At 33.3% G+C, this 19,686-nt stretch overlaps 1 protein-coding gene and 1 pseudogene across 1 annotated transcript in view; both read left to right on the top strand.

The window, feature by feature from the left end:
* The window catches only part of EYS (eyes shut homolog), a 1,478,297-nt gene that overhangs the window by 527,034 nt on the left and 931,577 nt on the right, over positions 1-19,686 (top strand).
* Positions 2,430-4,773, top strand: LOC129067429 (ATP synthase subunit beta, mitochondrial-like; annotated as a pseudogene).

The following is a 19,686-nucleotide window of genomic DNA, read 5'->3' as shown; positions in this document are numbered from 1 at the left end:
TGCTAAATTTGTGGCAATTTTATATGCAGCAATAACAGCAATAACAACCTAATATGTCTATTGAAGGATAAATGACTCCCTAGATATCTTATATCTAAAAACATGACAAATGTAGGACTAAAGTCCAAGACATTTCTAGCTACAAATCTCTAGCTGCTACCCTGCTCCACTATATACATAGCACTAAACACATCTATTAGGGGCAAGAAAGAGGCAACAAAGACAATGTAGGTGGATCTGAAATAATATATTCTTTCCCTGAGTTATAAACAGGGTGGTACAATTTTCAAGAGTTGTTCAGTTGGCATTTAGGAAATCCAAGTTCTAATCCTATTATACAATCATTAGCTTTATTCTTTCACTGTGTCTGATTTTCATTTTAATTAAAAGGCAATTATTTCTAGCTTCAAATTCTATTAATTTTGTTATTTGTTTACTTGTCTTCAAATAACACAGCCTTGACATATAGAAACTATATTGAATTATTTTTATTTATTCCAAGAGTATCTAGCACACAACTGAGCATGAATACATATCTCATCATTATAGGTCTATGATAGCTTTTCTAAAACTACCCTACCAGTTCTTCATTAGTAACTATGAAGCAACAAACAGATCTCCTGAATTTAACATTTATTCCCATATTGGTCACTGTAATCTTTGAAGCTAACTTTTCTCCAAGAAACTCATGGAAAAAAAAAAAAGTCATGAGTCCTTTGGATAAAGTCCATGTTGTCATCTACAAACTCCATAGTTACTGAAGCTAGGTGTGGCGTGAACACGTAGGGAGCTTTTTTAGGATGCAATTGAAGTATGATAATTGTATTTAAAAGTACATTGCATACGTTAGTTAACAGTTGACTGCTACTGCCTGTGTATTAAGGAAGATTATGGTGGAAAACACTGTTTAAATGAAAGAGCTACTTGTTTTAAATCTTCAAGTCCTTGACATAGCTTTTCTTTTTCATTGATGCGTTTTCCTGACACACATGCTCCTCATAGTACTTTTACTTCATCATTTCTTTCCAATGTTCTTGGCAGCAGTAGCAGCAAAAAATACTTGGGAAGTATGTGCTATTTGTTCACTCCATTTCCTCTCACTGTAGTAACCCTGATAAAGTCTACTTTTATTTATTTCAGGAGTAGATTATACAATCAATTGTGTGTTTTTTAAGATTGAAGAGGTTAATAAATAATAGCATTTTTAAAAATTATAAATACAAAAACATAAGAGTAAATTTGAACATTCAGAAAGCAGGCTGGTATTTCAGTGGATGAATGCTAATACATTACTCTTTTACATGTTTTTAAATGTACTGTGACCCAAGCTTATTATGAAAATAATGTGCAATTTCTGAATAAGTTCCATTTGATATGGAGAACCATTGTATTTTGTGGTAAATTAAAATAATTATAACAATGTAGAGAGAGTATTTTAAAAACCTGACTATTGTTATGTCCATCACTACCGTTTGCAAATCTGCCAGCACTAAAAGGATATTCAAACTTCATAAATCAAGATGTTCAATGATTACATATTGGACTGATAGAGAAATTTCTCACCTGATAAATAACATGGCATAAGTCGCCTAGGTACAGTCTGTGAGCTTTCATCTTCCTTTGGAACATTAAATATTGGTTATTGCCATAGGAATTTTGTAGTAGATTGACTCATACTCTGATCCATAGTGGCAATCTCTAAATTCATCATTCTCTCCTTCACTTGTTCTGTGTACTATTACCCAGGTCATGCCATTTACACCAGCTGTATTCTCTTGTTCAGAGCAACTAGGACATTTATCCTCCAGCTCATACACCTGATCTCCTGTACTCCCTCCCCACATTCTCATTGGAAAAAGGCTATTTGTCATAATTTTGTCTCCTGTGTCTGTTGATTGTTTGAAAACATCAACCCATCATTGTAAATCTCTGACTTCAATCTCCTAGCAGTAAACTGAAAAGACTTCCCCAGAAGTGCTTCTTGCTTTCACAAGCTTTATTGTAAAAGCAGTTTTAACTGCTCATATGCATTTTTCAAACTTCTCGGTCATTGCTGTTTGCTTACTGCACAATTCAAGAGAAACTGCTAAAATGCACACCAACACTAGATCTTTGAATGATCATCATATAACTTTAGTTACTATCATTATTTAAAAATCATTATATAAGCCTTCTTAAGTCTGTGAAGAAATTTTTCTTTTAAATTAGGGGAATTTAGGAAATCACCAAATTATCAAATGAAAATGATCAGAATCAAAATCATTTTTATATACTTTACAAGGAAATTAACAAGCCAGGCATTTGTATCAGGTACTGGGACAGCAGAAATGAAGTTTTAATGAACTCAGAGTGTGGTAAATATCTAATTAGCCTCAATATGGTAACTATATGAACATATATAAAGACAAAGGAAGGAGCTATACATCTTAATGTATAAGAAAATTACTAAAAGGTAATATAGGATATGATGGCAAAGTCAAATAAAAATATACTTTCACAATTGGAGTAGATAGGAAAAGGGTAACTGAGGTACTTTAGGTAAGGCATTTCTAGTTAGTGAGAAAGTGTATGATTAGAGTTCTGTTCTGCAAATGGTTTACAGTGAAGATAAGGAGTCAGAGAAGATTAATGCATATTATACCAACACAAGAATTTTTTCATAAAGAAAAGGAAAAGTCATTGAAATTTATGAGGAAAAAATGTAAAATATATGTGTCTTAGAAAATAAGTTCTAAAATAAACTAGAAAAATGTGGTAGAGGTTAGCATCAATCCCAAAAAAGACTGTTGAAATGTCTTTTAAAGACACAGTTGAGACATAGTGAAGCTCTGAGCTGAGACAATTGTCAAGGAAATAGAGAGGAAATGGATATTGAAGATATTATTATAGAAAAGTTGGATATGGGATGGAAGGATTCATGAATAATCCAGACTTTTCTCATTTGCATTCCTGAATAGAATACAAAAGTGAAGATGAAGACATGAAATATAAGCAAATCCATAGTAACTATTTAAAAGAAATGTTTTCTTATTGTTATATTTGTTTAAATACAGTAATTATATCTGTTAAAATTTTTGTATATCAATCAACTTTTTTCCTTGAGCTGGAGAATTTTTTTAGTTTTAGTGAGATGTCATTGAAATATAGTATTATATAAGCAATGACTTACATATATTGCAAAATGATCACCAAAATAAATTTACTTAATATCCCAGTCTCTACCCAAACTCTGCCACATCAGTTCTTGTGGGTTGTGAGGCTGCAGTCTCAGCTGCTGGGGCCATGGGGGGACTCAGCCCTTCAGTGCTGTTATCACAAGCTCTTCTCTTAATGAGGGCCACCTCGGCATTGCTTCAGCCTGCCAGAGACTCTGACACCCAAACATCTCCTTCGCCAGAGGCAGCACTGCTACTGGGCACATAGTGGCTGTCACTGGTGCAGTGGTGAACATCCACCCATCCTAAATGCCCTAGAGGTGCAAAGCAGGGAGATCCCACAGGTTTTTGAGGTGGCCCAGCATTTGGGTGACAGCACAGAAAGGACCATTCCCATGGATGATACAGAAGGCTTGTAATAGATCAGAAAGTCTTGCATTCCTGTACTCCAATCAAAATTCCTGTTGGTCCTGAGACACTAGACAGAATTATGAATGTCACTGGAGAGCCTATTTATAGGAGAGGCCCCATGAAAACCAAGCAATTTGCTCCTATTCATGCTGAGGCTCCTGAATTCATGGAGGTGAGTGTTGAGCAGGAATTTTTGTTCCTGGTATCAAAGTTTTGGACTTCCTGATTCACTATGGCAAGGGTGGCAAAATTGGGCTCTTTGGTGGTGTGGGAGTTGGCAAGACTGTACTGATCATGGGGTTAATCAATAACGTTGCCAAAGCCCATGGTGGTTATTCTGTGTTTGCTGGTGATAGTGAGAGAACCCGTGAGGGCTTGAAATAACTGAGTCTGGTGTTATCAACTTAAAAGACACTTCCTCCAAGGTAGCACTGGTGTACTGTCAAATAAACCTAGTTCCTGGTGTTTGTGCAGTAGCTCTGACTGAACTGACTATGTCTGAATACATCAGAGCCCAAGAAGGTCAAGATGTACTGCTGTTTATCAATAACATCTTCCGCTTCACCCAGGCTGGCTCATAGGTGTCTGCTTTATTGGGAAGAATCCTTTCTATTGTAGGCTATCCTCCTACCCTGGCTACTGACATGGGCACCATGCAGGAAAGGGTCACCACCACCAAGAAAGAATCTATCACTTCTGTACAGGACACCTATGTAGCTGCTGATGACTTGACTGACCCTGACCAGCCACTAGCTTTGCCCATTTAGATGCTACCACTGTATTTTCCCGTGTTTTTGCTGAACTGGGTATCTACCTAGCTGGGGATCTTCTAGACTCCACCTATTGAATCATGGATCCCAGCACTGTTGGAAGTGAGCGTTATGATGCAGATGTGGTGCAAAAGATCTTACAGGACCACAAATCCTTTCAGAACATCATCGCCATCCTGGGTATGGATGCACTTTCTGAGGAAGACAAGTTGACTATGTCCCATGCACAGAAAATACAGCGTTTCTTGCATTCCAGGTTGCTGAGGTCTTCACAGGTCATCTGGGGAAGCTGATTCCCCTGAAGGAACCCATCAAAGGATTCCTTCAGATTTTGGCAGGTGAATATGACCATCCCCCACAAACAGGCCTTCTATATGGTGGGACCCATTGAAGAATCTGTGACTAAAGCTGATAAACTGGCAGAAGAGCATTTGTGAGGGGATCCTAACACTTTTCTTCTAAGACCCTCTCCTTGTCCCTAATCCAAAAATTTCAGTTTTATCTGTCAGTCACATGAGAGCCATGATTGAAGACATTGTGTTTTGTCTGATGAGTATTTAAGGTTTCCAATAAAATGTACATCCCTCAAAAAATTTTGCTTAATATCCATCACCTTATATAGTTTCAAAATATGTTTTTATTCTTGAGATAAGAATTTTTATGTTTAACTTCTTAACAACTTTTGATTATACCATATGACTGTTAACTATAATCATCGATAGTCATTATGTTGTACATTACATTTTATCCCCAGTAATTATTTATTTTATAATTGAAAGTTTGTACATTTTGATCATCTTTAACTTTTCTACCCTCCACTCCTTCTCTGGTACCCACAAATCTGACCTCTTATTCTGAGTTGCTGTTTTTTTTTTTTAAGATTTTACATAAAAGTGAGATCATACAATAGTTGTCTTTGCCTGACTTATTTCACTTAGCTAAATTCACTGAAGGCCCATCCATGTTGTTGTAAATGGCAGGTTTTCCTTCCTTTCTTATGGTTGAATTAAAAATATGTGGCAATTTCTTTATTCATTCATCTATCAGAGGAAATTTAGTTTGTTTCTTTGACTTGACTATTATAGAAAATGCTGCTATGAACATGGGAAGTAAATATTTTTGTTAAATATATTTTATTGATTATGCTATTACAGTTATCCCAACTTTCCCCCTCTGCTCCCCTCCACTAGTACCACCACTCCCTCTAGCAATCCTCCCCTTACTTCATGTTCACGGGTCATGCCTGTAAGTTCTTTGGCTACTCCATTACTTATACTGTTCCTAACCACTATCTATTTTGTACCTATCAATTTGTGCTTCTTAATCCCTGTACTTCCCCTCCATTCTCCTGATTCCCCATCCCAAATGAAAATTCTCTAAGTGATCTCCATATCTATGATTCTGTTCTCATTCTACTTGTTTGCTTAGTTTGTTACTTGGACTCAATTATTGATAGTTGTGAATTTATTGCCCTTTTAATGTTCATTGTTTTGATCTTCTTTTTCTTATATAATTCCCTTTTGTATTTCATATAATACTGGCTTGGTGAGGATGAACTCCTTTATCTTTACCTTGTCTGGAAAGCACTTTATCTGCCCTTCAAATCTAAATGATAGCTTTGCTGGATAGATTAATCTAGGTTGTAGGTCCTTGTTTTTCATCACTTTGAATACTTCTTGCCAGTCCCTTCTTGCCTGCATAGTTTCTTCTGAGAAACCAGTTGAGAATCTTATGGAAACTCCTTTCTAAGTAACTATCTGCTTTTTTCTTGTTGCTTTTAAGATCTTCTCTTTATCTTTAACCTTTGGTATTTTAATTTTGGTGTGTCTTGGTTTGGTCCTCTTTGGGTCCATCTTGTTTGGGGCTCTCTGTGTTTCCTGGACTTGTATGTCTATTTCCTTGATCAAATTAGGGCAGTTTTCTTTCATTATTTTTTCAAAGACATTTTTAATTTCTTGTTCCTTCTCTTCTCCTCCCAGCACCACTGTGACTCAAATGTTGGTACATTTGAAGATATCCCAGAGGTTCAGATTTTTTTGTAAATAGTGTCTTTGTTTCCTGCAGGTATATACCCAGAAATGAAATAAAATTAGTAAAGTTACTAATTTTAATTTTTGAGGAAACTCCATACTCTTTTTCATAATAAATTTAATTTTAATTTATATTGATATTCTACTATATTTTATTTTTTTTTTTTTTTTTTTAATTAATTTATTTACTTTTTATACTTTTCCCCTTCCCCCCTCTTTCCCTTGCCCCCTTATATTTTTTGAATAAATTAGTAGAAAACTATAATCTATTTTATATTAATTCTATATAGAAAATATAATACTTCTCTCAAATGCAGTGCATTACAACCTTAAATAATCCCTAAGCTAATATAATTCCATTAATATTAAAATCAACAGAGAGATCTCTTTTCTGATTAAGAAAATTCTTAACACTGAAATAATAGTATACTATTGCTTAAATAAACTATAAAATGTGGCTGGTGGTGAAACTAAGAAATGTTTCTACATTTTTATTGAGGATAACATTCAATCACTTCTACATATTAATTATGAATTCAAACTGTGGAAGATCCAACAAAACTAATATTTTCCCACTTACTCTTGCAGGAGCCTAGCCCACACTTGTTATTCACTATCCCTCTTGCTAAACCCAAATTGTCTAACCAAAGGGTACTAAACTGTAACCCCATTCTGTCTGTTCCTGCATCCTATTCTGTGACTAACACACACTCACTTTCCCTATACCTACTGAGAAATGAACAGTACTCAATTCTAGGAAAAACTTAAACTATAAATAATCTTTACTAATCTTTAATCTTCCTGTAGAATGCTCATCTTTTAGCTGTTCTTTTGTCTCACAGTGTTTTAATTAAAGGCTTGATAAAATGTCTATTTTCTTTTCTTCTCACAAAGCTCATGATTGATAGGACAAGTTTTGATTTTTGATTACCAGTCAGAATGAAGAAATGGGGATTTTATACTTCACACTTGGTAGCAGGTAGCCATTGAAAGCCTTCAAACAAGAGAGTAGCAATACAGGAACTGCCTCTGTAGGATGATTGATTTTGAAATTCTATGAAGTATAAGTTAAGTTGAAGAAAAACAAGTGACAGTTTCTTAGATGATTTTGACTATGAAATAAATGGGGGCCTGCTTTGGACTTGTGGCTGTGGAAGTAGAAGGGATGGGATTGTTACCTAATGAAGCAGACTTATGAAAGGTGTACAAGTTGAATGTACCTCTCCAGTTTTGAGCCTTGGAAAATTTCCATAAAGAAGTAAATTGTAAAAGGGTGGAGAAAAATTTATGGAGGTTGTTTTTTGGAATAAGAAGAGTGGGATATTACTGAGAAAGAAGTAATGGAGGTGAATTTTATTTTAAACTTGAAAAAATAAAATTATGTGGAGACTTCAAGCAATTCATCCAAAATGAAATTATGAGGCTTAGAGAAAAGAAAGGATGGCAGGTGAATATTTGAAAATTCTGTATATATGAAAATGCTGTATAAAAAGCATGAGGAGTCAGGTTGTTCCTGAAGGGGAGAGGAAGGATGAGAAAAAGGAATGAGGGAGGAAAGGACTAAGGGTAGACAGAAATGAGAGAACTTTGTTGAAAGAATCAAATAAAATCAAGTACGTTTAATTAAATCTAAGGTCCTATCAGTTATAGACTCATCATTATTTGATGCATCATAAATGGAAAAAGAAAAAGATTCCAAGGTCAATGTGTACATCTTAAAATCAAAGAATACAGTATGTTTACAGTGCAAAGGGGGGATAAACCAAGAGTTAGAATGGATTGTAATTATGAAGAAAAGCCTAGGTGTTTTTTAGAGAACAATTCACAATGTTAAGTTCCAAAAGGTATGCATCTGTGTATGGCTGGTTAGTAGATGGCTGTAACGGCCATCATTGAAAAGTTATATGAGGTGAAAGAAGCTAAAACTTTGATATGAAAGTCACCCCAAATAATGGCTAGAACCATACAAGAAAGTTGGGAGAAGATAGTTTACCTGAATGAACAAATTTCCAAAGAGAAATAATGTTAAATCATTGTGCTAGAATACATGTCTGAAAATAGGACACAAACTCTGCTAGCCCCTTTCTACTGTTTTTTGGCGTCTGTCCAAATGAAAGAGCGAGCAGCTTTCAATGGTGAGTTGTTTCAAAAATCTTGGTGTCATCAGGAGAAAGCCAAGCACACTCATAAAAGGTTTCATTTAGTATTAGAAGCTGAGAGAAAAGTCAGTCTAAGGAAAACTTTAAATATGCAAAAAAGATGGTTCACATGGGTAGAGAACAGATTTACTTGCTCAGAAATGGCTTAAAATTTAGTAATAACACAAAAGTTGTTTTTTGGGGGAATTGTCTTTTCTAATTGGTGTTATTTGCAAAATATTTTGAGAAATGTTTTGCTCTCAGGTATTAAGTTTGAACTTATAAGGCTATTCAACAACAATGGGAAAATTCTAAAATACATTGATTTATTCATATTCATTTCTCCTGTTGCTGGATTACTAAGATACCATTTTGAGAAAAAAATACAGAAACAATCATCATAATATACACAAAATGACCGTACACTAATCTACAATGTTCTCAAGATATGTGGAGACCAAGGAGTACCAGTATAATCAGCAGTGACCTTGTTAAGAAACTATCAGTTTAGAAGAAAAAAGAAAATAATGGCATGCCAGGTCAAACTCTTGCATTCATTTTCCCTGAAACTTTTCTATCCCAGACCTGGGAAATCTGACACAGCCTTTAGGTAAATAATATGCTCTTCACAAATTTGTTTGTCTTTATGAAGGTTAGCTCATTGTTAGTTGTAAAACAAACACTGTTAGCATTAATGATTATATGTTAGTTCTACTGATAGGGAGTAATAGATGTAAATTTTAATGATGCTTGATGCCAAACATTGTTAAACACTGACTTCATGAAAATTGCCTCATAAATTCCTAGGGTTTATGGAGAATTATTATTATATCATTGACAATTTCTACCAGTTCTGTCATTTCCAGAAGTTTAATAAAGGTTTAAGAGAATAATTGGGTTTCAGAGGTTAATACTGATTTTTTTAAATGTGTTTAACAATGAGGTGTTGCCATATGTTTAACAGCTGTTTCTCCTAGGGAAAAATCAAACTCCTAATTCATAGTTGTTGTTTTTTCTGAGTTCTAATGTGTCCATAAGACTACCATGGCTGATTTCAAGTTATCAACAATGTGCTGTCAATTGGTTCACAAAACTAAAAATTTTACAGTTGGCTTTTATGGATGGATGTCAGCTGCACCTGATGTATCATTTCACATTGATGTATCAAAGCAACATTGCGTAGGAGAAAGAGTCCTGGATTTTGTAGTAAAAGGTAAAGAAACTGGTCTTATCTTTGCCTTTCAAGAGTCTTTCAAGATCAGATGAGCAAAAATTACCTTTCTTCTGTTTTTCAGGATGTACAAAGCTACTTCCCAGTAGCTATGAATATCCACAAGAAAGATGGTAGGAAGATAGAGAGTAGTTGCTGTTATCATAGTTACATTTATTACAAAAGAAAGGTGTAAAAAATTTCAAGTTAAGTAATGTGCCGTAAATATTAATAGAGCAATAGAGTAATGGATTAATCTTTAAAATTTACTTTATCTCAACATATTCATTTTAAGTACAATATTTGCATGTCCCAGAAGGTAAAATTAAATGAGTTGTTCATAGAATTTTTAAATGTGAACACATAGCAAAATGTTGTTCTGCCCCTCATGGGGTTGTTCAATGGATCAATTTCTTCTTTTTTCATAGGCCTACATCTCATACTATCAAGTGGGGAAGAGGATCTTATTCTTTATATGTGTAAGGCACAGCCACATAAAATATATCACTGGCATTAAAATTTTATGGTGAGGGGTGATTAGGAAAAAAACCTGTCAAAAGAGTCTTTACAGAAAAAACATTTTTAGGTTGAAAAGTGCTGTTTTGTGTCAGTGCTGTCCCATAGAATATTCTGCGATGATGGCTGTGTTCTGGTCTGGGTTGCACATTACACTAGTCACCAGCTACACTTGGCTATTGAAAAGTTGAAATGTGACTCGTGTGACTGCAGAACTGAACTTTAAATTACATTTTTTATTAAATTTAAATAGCTGCATGTCCTATTACTACAGTTTTGGACAGTATACCTGTGTGCAGTGAAAAAACCTGATTCAAAAACAAACATGAATGGCAATCATGAAAATCAAATCATTTAAGCAATTATTTAAGTGTCTACCTAATTTTTTTCTTATACTACAATATTATGTATCAGTTGCCATATGATTCTATAATATATGGGGTTGCTTTCATTTTTCAAAAGATGATAGGATTCTGTGTAATCCAGAACAAATGAATCATAAATTTGAGAGCTATTCTTGAGGTGGGAAGTATCTTGCCATTTTCCCTTTGGAAATTGAAAATATTCTGAATATGAAGGAGTCTATAATGACCTTCTCTCATCAAATGGTTTTCATGTATGAGCCAATCCACTGATTCAAATGTAGAGAGGGAAAAATTCTCAAAGTCCATATTTTATTACTTATTTTCATTACATCCTCAATTAAAAGTACAAAACACTCAGAAGTCAAATGCTGCAAGTTACATTTGTATGATTCAATTTGTAATAGTAAATATGATTGCATTTGGTCTAAGATGGAAGACCAATAATATTAATATTTTCTTACTCGATTACTAGATAATAAAATTGAATAGCATCCTATAACAAACAATGTGTGACAATTTTCTAGCACCATGCTAATTTTACAGCAACAATATGTAAAATAGACATTATGACTGATTTACAGATGAGGTGTAGCAAAATTAAGGTCATATATACGTAAGTGGTGAAGCAATATTCTGAGTCAGGTTCATTTGATACAGTATTTGTGTTCAAAACCATAACTGTAGTGGTATTCATCATGCAAATAAAATTAAAGTAAGTTGTTTAGAATGATCTTGATATATGAGTATATAAGCTATATGTGAGTGCAAAAAAGAATTAGTTACATACTCTAAACTCCTAAAGATGATGAATCAAATACTCTAAGAGAAAAAATATTTTGAATAACTGACTTATTACTAGTAATTTTTAAATAACAGGATAGGTACACTGTAATTTTTTTAATTTTCATTGTTTTTTTCCAATACCATTTAGTCCAATTATACATGCCATCTCCCAGCAATCATCACACTGTTGTCCATAACCATAAGTCCTTTTTCCTTTTTGCTCAATGCCTCCAACTGCTAACCTCCCTGCAACCCTCTAGCTGTCAAGTGCTCTGCACCTTTGAACCTGTCTCTGTTTTGCTTGTTTGTTCAGTTTGTTCATTAGGTTCCACATATTAATGAAATCATATGGTATTTATCTTCCTCTAACTGGCTTATTTCACTTAGCATAATGTTCTCTATGTCCATCCATACTGTTGTAAAGGATAAAAATTTCTTCTTTTTTATGGCTGAGTAGAATTCCATTGTGTAAAACTTCCATAGTTGTTTTATTCACTCTTCTGTTGATGGACACATGGACTGCTCCCATACCTTGGTGACTGTAAATACCCTGCAATGAACATAGGGATGCTTCGGTTTTTTTGAATTAGTATTTTGGGTTCCTTCAGATATATTTCCAGAAGTGGGATCACTCGGTCAAAAGGCAGATTCATTTTTAATTTTTTGAGATATTCCACAGTGGCCACACCAATTTACATTCCCACCAACAGAGCAAAAGGTTTCCCCTTCTCCACATCCTTACCAGCACTTGGTATTTGTTGATTTATTGATAGCGATCTCACAGGTGTGAGATGGTTCCTCATTGTGGTTTTAACTTGAATTTCTCTGATGATTAGTGACATTGAGCATCTTTTCATATGTCAATTGGCAATCTGTATGTCCTCTTTGGAGAAGTGTCTAGTCAGGTCCTTGGCCATTTTTTAAATTGGGTTGTTTGGGTTTTTTTGGTATTGAGTTTTGTTAAGTACTTTATAAATTTTGGATATTAACCCCTTATCATATGTATTGGCAAATATGTCTCCCATTCTATGGATTGTCTTTTTTATTTTGTTGATGATTTCCTTTGCTGTGCAAAAACATTTTATTTGATGTAATACCATTAGTTTATTTTTTTTCTTTTGTTTCCCTTGCCTGAGGAGATAAATTGATAAAAAATTGCTATGAGCAATGTCTGAGATTTTGCTGCCTATATTTTCTTCCAGGATGTTTACTGTTTTGGGTCTAATATTTAAGTATTTGATTCATTTTGAAGTTATTCTTATGTGTGGTGTAAGAAGGTGGTCTAGTTTTATTTTTCTGCATCTGTCTAATTTTCTCAACATCATTTATTGAATAATCTATTTTTACTATAAATGAACCTTGTTATATACAGTATAATGTATTAAAGGCACAGCACCTAAAATCTAAAAGACCAAGTATGGTAAATTTTTTATATTTTTGCCATACAAAATTAAAAAATATATACTGTTTATTGAATTGGGTCTATAAAAATGTATGTAGCATTGGTAATTACCTAATGACTAATTAAATTTATATATCTCATCTGACTTCTCAAAAGGAAATAGTAGGTTTTCATTGCATTCATAGTGAACTACTCAAGCAAATATTAATTCAATATAATTGTATTGGATCAATATGGCTGAAATAAGGGGAGATCTAAAAAGCACAGCAAAATATTTTTAACTACAAGGTGTTATCATCAAGAATAATGACAAAGCATTTTTTATGAACAGAATATATTGGAAGACGGTAAATTTATGCCTAGTAACTTAAATTTTATATATATATGTATTTATGTGTATGTATTTTATATACATATATATGTAATAGCTTTCCCTAAATTGTTTCTCATAACTGACATTCTTCAAGTACAGATTACAATATGTTCAATACCATAGAGTTGTAGCTCCTCCTAGTTGCTTAGAGTTTACATGTAAAATGCAAAGAAATGTAATACAGATAGAGAGTAGATACCAAACAATTCAAGCATTAAAGAAAAATATTATAAGTTTAAGGAAACAAAATAAGTACATAAGTATAATATATACATATACATATACATACACATAGAATATATCTATAGAATATCTAGGGAAAGATGAGACATACAAATTCTTATAAGTAAGCTGTTTAGAATGATCTTGATATATGAACATTTGTGTGTGTGTGATTATCAAGCATCTGTGTGTGCATGCATAGGAAGACTCACTACATAATAGTCCACATTGTTACATATCATTTATTCTTACTAAACACTCGTTTATTTTCTGAATAAAATAAGGTCTAATAATAGAAATTTTACTGTATCTCCAAGCCTAGAAACTATACACACACACACACACACACACGATTTGTCCAGAAAGTATTCAACCACACAAAATGAGAAATAGAGATATTTATTGAAGAAGATACCAGATACAAGAAACATTGTACATAGGACAATAATGCCTCAGTTACTTTTAAAGCAGGCACCTCAGGACCTCACACAGTTCTCCCAACTGCAGTATGATGTTCCTTCTTCTCTGGTAGCAGAGATGCAGAACAAATTTTTCCATGACATGTTTCATGCCTACATCATATGTCCAAAATCTCAGTAGTTTTTGGAATCCCCAGATCAGCTTCTAGTTCTCACACTATTAGCTGCCAGCCTTTGTTGACTGCAGCCCATACATGTTCAATATTCTCAGGTGCTCTGCTCATTGCATGCCTTCCAGAATTTAGATCATTTTCAACAGATTCTTGACTATCTTTGATGCATTTGTGCCACACTTTTATTTGTGCTGCACTCATTACATTGTCTCCAAAAGCCTTCCAAATTATCCAGATAGTTTCTGTGGAGGAATCTTTAAGCTTAACAAAAAATGTAATGCAGATTCATTCCTCTACTCAGTCATTTTGAATGTGACAACCACACAGTACACATGCTCATTCAATGGTGTCTACCACCTCCACTGATGAGTACAGTGAAGTGATCATTGTTCACACAAGTGCATTCCAGTCTGCTCTCCTTGGCTGCCAGGTTACATCAATGCTGTACAAACTGTTCTTCTATTAACAATGGCTAGATTTTTTCTAGACATACCACACACATACACACACACATGTAAATTGCCTTTAGCCCCATTTAACTAGCACCAGAACTCTTATGTAAAGGAATATTTAGACAACTAGCCATAACTGAAAAAAGCTACTTATGAAAGCATCTGGACTTAGAGCTTGTCAAACAAAAAAAAATTTATGTAAATAGCTTAGCACACCAAGCATTACAATCATTATCAGGCAGAAATTTATCCTGTTTTCTTGTTCTTATAAGTCAGTTCTCAGCCTTTGTTTCCATCAATCTGAGGTTTATTTTGATGATAAATTGAATGAGGAATGGGAATCTAGTCTTATATTATCAGCTTCCTCAGAATTTCTTTTTGTCTAAGACTATTTCAGAAGAGTTAATATCATCATTGCTTTGTGTTTTATCCTCCTCTTCAATAACTGATATAAGACGATGATGTGAGAGTCACAGAACATGTGGTGTCAAAAAGATAGAATCCAAAGAGCCATTTCTCAGAGAAGACCAGATTTATGGTCCCAAAGCACATGCTATCTAAGTACCTTTCTTTCCTGAAAAATAAATCTGGCAGATGTACCAGAAACATATAGAAAACCACTGCCAGGTTAAAAAAGGGAAGGGAAGAGAGAAAAAGAGAAATCTTAAATTTGAATGCTGTGGCAAAAAGCACTGTTAAGTTAAGCATAATGTAGTTATTGATACAAGAAAATATATTGCTAAACAAACAAATTGATTTTGAGAAATGTAATTATTGTTTAAAAAAATTATGCTAAGTAAAATAAGCCAGGTGATGAAAGACAAATCCATATGATTTCACCTGTAAATGGAACCTAATGAACAAAACAAACAAACAAGCAAAATATAAGTAGTGACATTGAAATAAATAATAAGCTGACAGTAACCAGAGGAGGCAGGAGGGGGATAATGGGGCAAAGAAGAGGAAGGGTCATCAAGGGACATGTATATAAAGGACCCATGGACAAAGCCAAAGCGGGCTAAGGCTGAGGGTAGGAGGTGAGATTCGGTGGGGTAAGGGAAAGTGGTGAGGGGAAAATGGAGACAACTGTACTTGAACAACAATAAAAAATGCAAAAAATAGTATAAGATAAAGTAATATTTTTAAAAAATGAAATAGAGGTTTAGGCCAAAACAAGTGATACATTAAGGGAGAAAGTAAAAGAATTGTGTTTAATAGAAGTTCTACATTTGATTTCTTTATTTTTTAAATTAGAATTCAAGTTATGTCAATATTGAGTTGGTTTAATGTGAATAAAGTTTAAGATAATTCCTGGTGTGTGACAGAACTGACAAGTATTTCAATTCTTAGGGTCATTGATTCATTGATTCATTCATTTGTTCATTTGTTAATTTGTGTTTGATGCAAAGATAAAAGGTTGAGTCTTTGCCTTTCAAAGAATACGTACAGGGTGAGCAAAAGTAGGTTTACATCTGTGAGTAAGTAAAACACAGAATTGATTCTTGTAATATTATTTATTTACTTAATATTGTATTTATTATTATTATTGTTAATAAACACCCCTGGAGGTTCATGAAAAACATGAATAGCAAATATGAGAGAAAAAGAGAGGGAAAGGAAAGGGGAAGAATACAGTGGGGGAGGAAGGGAGAGGAGAGAAGAGAAGCATTAAAAAATTAAAGGAAGGCTGTCATATGCAGGAACAGATATAATAAATCTTAAGCAAGCATAAATGGCTGGAAATCACCTCTTAAAAAACAAAATCTGCTGGAGCAGATTCAAAACAAAATCCCAAGTTATGCTACATTTACAACACACATATAAAACTAAATGTCACAGGAACACTAAAAATAAAGGACTGAGCAACAATACATCGATAAATTTGAACTAAAGCAAGAGCAAGTAGCAATGTTGCTATTGGAAATCAGTCTGGTTCTTTGAAAACAAATTGGTTATACATAAATGATATGAAAATATTTGTTCTATTTTTAATTGAAGAGTTTGACACATCAGAATATATTTTTCTCATTAAAAAGCCATACATCTACATGATATAAATAGGGAAGTTACAGAACTAAAAAAAAAAGAAAGAAAGCAAAGATTGCAAAATACCTATTACCAGAAGGAAAGTAACAGTTGTACAGTGCTAAAGCATTATTTTGATAGCATATAAGAGCTAGTTTTATAATTAGTTTTATGCAGTACCTAATATTTGTCACCTTAGGTTTTAATTAGCAATAATATGTTTTTAAAAATTTCACAGTAATTTATTTTCCATAGCATACTTTTTAATATGCCTAAAGTTTTATCATAAGGATATAGTATAATTAATGTCAGTAATAGACCTCTATATATTTTCTAATTTGTGACTTTTACCAATATTACTGCAATAACCATTGTTCTAGGTATATTTTGAAACACCTCTGCACATTTCTTTGGGACACATTTCTATTGTGGAAAATACTTTGGGCATGTTTGTTCTTTAGCCACATCTGGGGAAATTGGTTACAACCCTTGGCTAAATTGCTGACTGAATTATGTTGCTTCCTACATTCTGGTCAGGTTTTACAATTTTGAACTGAATTGCATTCTTACATCAGAATGTAAGAGAGGGTACTCCTTCGACTCTATATTCATCACTACTGGTTATTGCTACTTAAAAATAATAATTACCTGGTAGGTGAAAATGTATGCCTCACTGTTTGAATATGCATGTCACTACTTACTTAGTGAGGTAAACATGAGGGAAGTTAAATATTCATGTATTGGACATTATAATTTCTCTTAGAAAAAATATTTCCCTGTATAAATTATAAATAACCCAAAAGGAATATATATGTGTATGTATGCATAAATATCTTCATTAATTATTTATAGAAGTAAAATGTTGATACAAAAAACCATTATTATCAAAATAATTAAATAGATTATGATATGTATACTCATGGAATAATCTTCAATCATTAAAATTGTATGACTGAAATCTGTGTAGCAAAGTGGACCTTCCAAAAAATCACAACATGTTTAAATTGTATAGATAATGATTTTTTGCAGTGTGAAAGTGCTAATATATGCAAGGATGTATGCATGTGGACAAAATTAAAATTTAAAAAGGAGTATACAAAATATGTAAGATCAAAAGATTAGAATGATTATTTTTGTTATTTTAATTTATATAATTTTAAAAACAAGTAATATGTTTTTTTAATAAAAAAGGAAGTAGGATGAAGAATTTGGTGATGAGCTCAAACAAAATAAGGTTGTCTGTTATGTGTCACAATTTTATTCCCACTATCATCACCATAATTCAGGTATTTTTAATTAACAACTGAACAGATAAAACTGCTACTTTACTACTATGCCCCTTGTCTCTAGCTTTGACAGAGTTTTCAATAGTTATTCTTACTTTTACAGAATAAAGCTGAAATATCTCTATTTTATTATTCACAGAATTGTTTGAATATTTAGAGTGAAGACTCCTGTGTTTGACTCCCTGTATTTGAATCCTGACTCTACCAGTTAACAACAGCCTGATTTTCAGGAGGTTACAATCACTGTGGCTACATTTTATTACCTGAAAATTGAACACACAAATGGCACCTAAGCTGGGTGGCATGCCATGACCACAGTGTTTGCCTAGGACATCAGACTCAGTGAATGTTAATAATAAAATCATTTTTATCACCTTGATACTCACAGTACTGCAAAATCCTGCCTCAAGTTACTTTGACCCTCAACCCCTTTATGCTGAGTAATGACTATATTATCCTATAACATGTTGAGGAACAGTCTTTGCCACATCCCAGCTCTCACAAACCACTGCCTAGGTCACTCTTTCCCATCACTGTTACCCACACATTCCACTTTTCTACTATTCTGATTCTGATAAACCTCAAATAACAATCGGGAAAGTACTTTTCTGATGGTGTGATAGAGCCAGCTTTACTGGCTCCTGAGAACTGAATATTAAATTTTTATGAATTTTTTGAGTTGGGTGACATAATTTGGTATATTGAAATAAAAGAAAATCGGATGATTTGAACAAGAGGAATTATGTAATGTTATTAATAAGCCCTTCCCCCTCCTTTTTTTTTCTGAAAGTCAAACACTTACCGACACACCACTGTATCTTTAACCTTTAAACTCTTTCGATTCCTTCATAATATACATTGGGCTACTCATGTTAAATGAGAAGATATCACTTTGAAACTTACTTTTATGACTATGTATATAAGACAAAGTCACCCAGCAGTACAACTGTGCCACTTTTTCCTGTGGATAGATCAACTTTACAATTTGGTTAAAGGGTAAATCAAATGAACACATGAAATTAATTTGTAAATCATAAATTTCAGTAAAGAAGGAAAGTACTATGGTTATCACTTAACATTTCATTTTAACTGGATTTTAAAATTATATCTTTTAGAGGCTTATTATAGTTTTTAAAATTCATTTAAAATTCATTTCAGAAACAGTACTATGTTTACCCAACTACAAATTGATGTACAGTTCATAAACCATTGATTCTAACTTTGTATAAGTGAAATAGTTATCTTGTTGATTCAAGGATTAAAACAAGCACTTCAGATAAAATTATTTTAATGTTGGGATATTAAATTTGAAAGCATCAAAGTCACAGGATATATTTAATCATTGATTTTTGTGATAAAATTGACATGTGTTTCTATGGTGAAATAGGCTTGTGTGTTTTCTATTTAAGTAAATATTGGAATTAGGGACATATAGAAAAATAGAAATTGTATTGTAAGCTTTTCTAGTTCTGATCAGACTAATTATTTTCTACTCTACCTCGGTTCATAGATTGAACTGAGACACTAGTCAGTTTGCCTTTACACAATGAATTTCTCTGTTTTTGCTTATCTTATTATTTTATTCTTGATTACAGAATGCATTCAACATTATTTTGGACTAGTTTCAAGTGTGTACCACAGGGGATAGCCATTCATATATGTTACAAAGTATTCCATACAATAACTCAAGTGCTCAGCCAGCCCCATAGATAAATATTACAATATTATTGACTGCATTCCCTGTCCTGTAATTTACATCTCTGTGACTATTCTGTAACTACCAATTAGTACTCCTTAAGTCCATCACATACTTCATCCTACCCGCCAACACTTACCTCTCCCTTCTGGCCTCTGTTAATTTGTTTTCTGTATCTATGTCTGTTTCAATTTTGTTTGTATTTTGTGTGTGTGCGTTTTAAGTTCCAAATATAAGTGATACCATAGAATATTTGTCTT

This window comes from Pteronotus mesoamericanus, unplaced genomic scaffold (genome assembly GCF_021234165.1).
Source record: "Pteronotus mesoamericanus isolate MK-2021 breed Mesoamerican mustached bat unplaced genomic scaffold, CSHL_Meso_final contig_20, whole genome shotgun sequence".
NCBI classification, from domain to species: Eukaryota; Metazoa; Chordata; class Mammalia; order Chiroptera; family Mormoopidae; genus Pteronotus; species Pteronotus mesoamericanus.
Note: the sequence above shows the minus strand (reverse complement) of the source record. Positions and strands in the feature narration are given on the sequence as shown.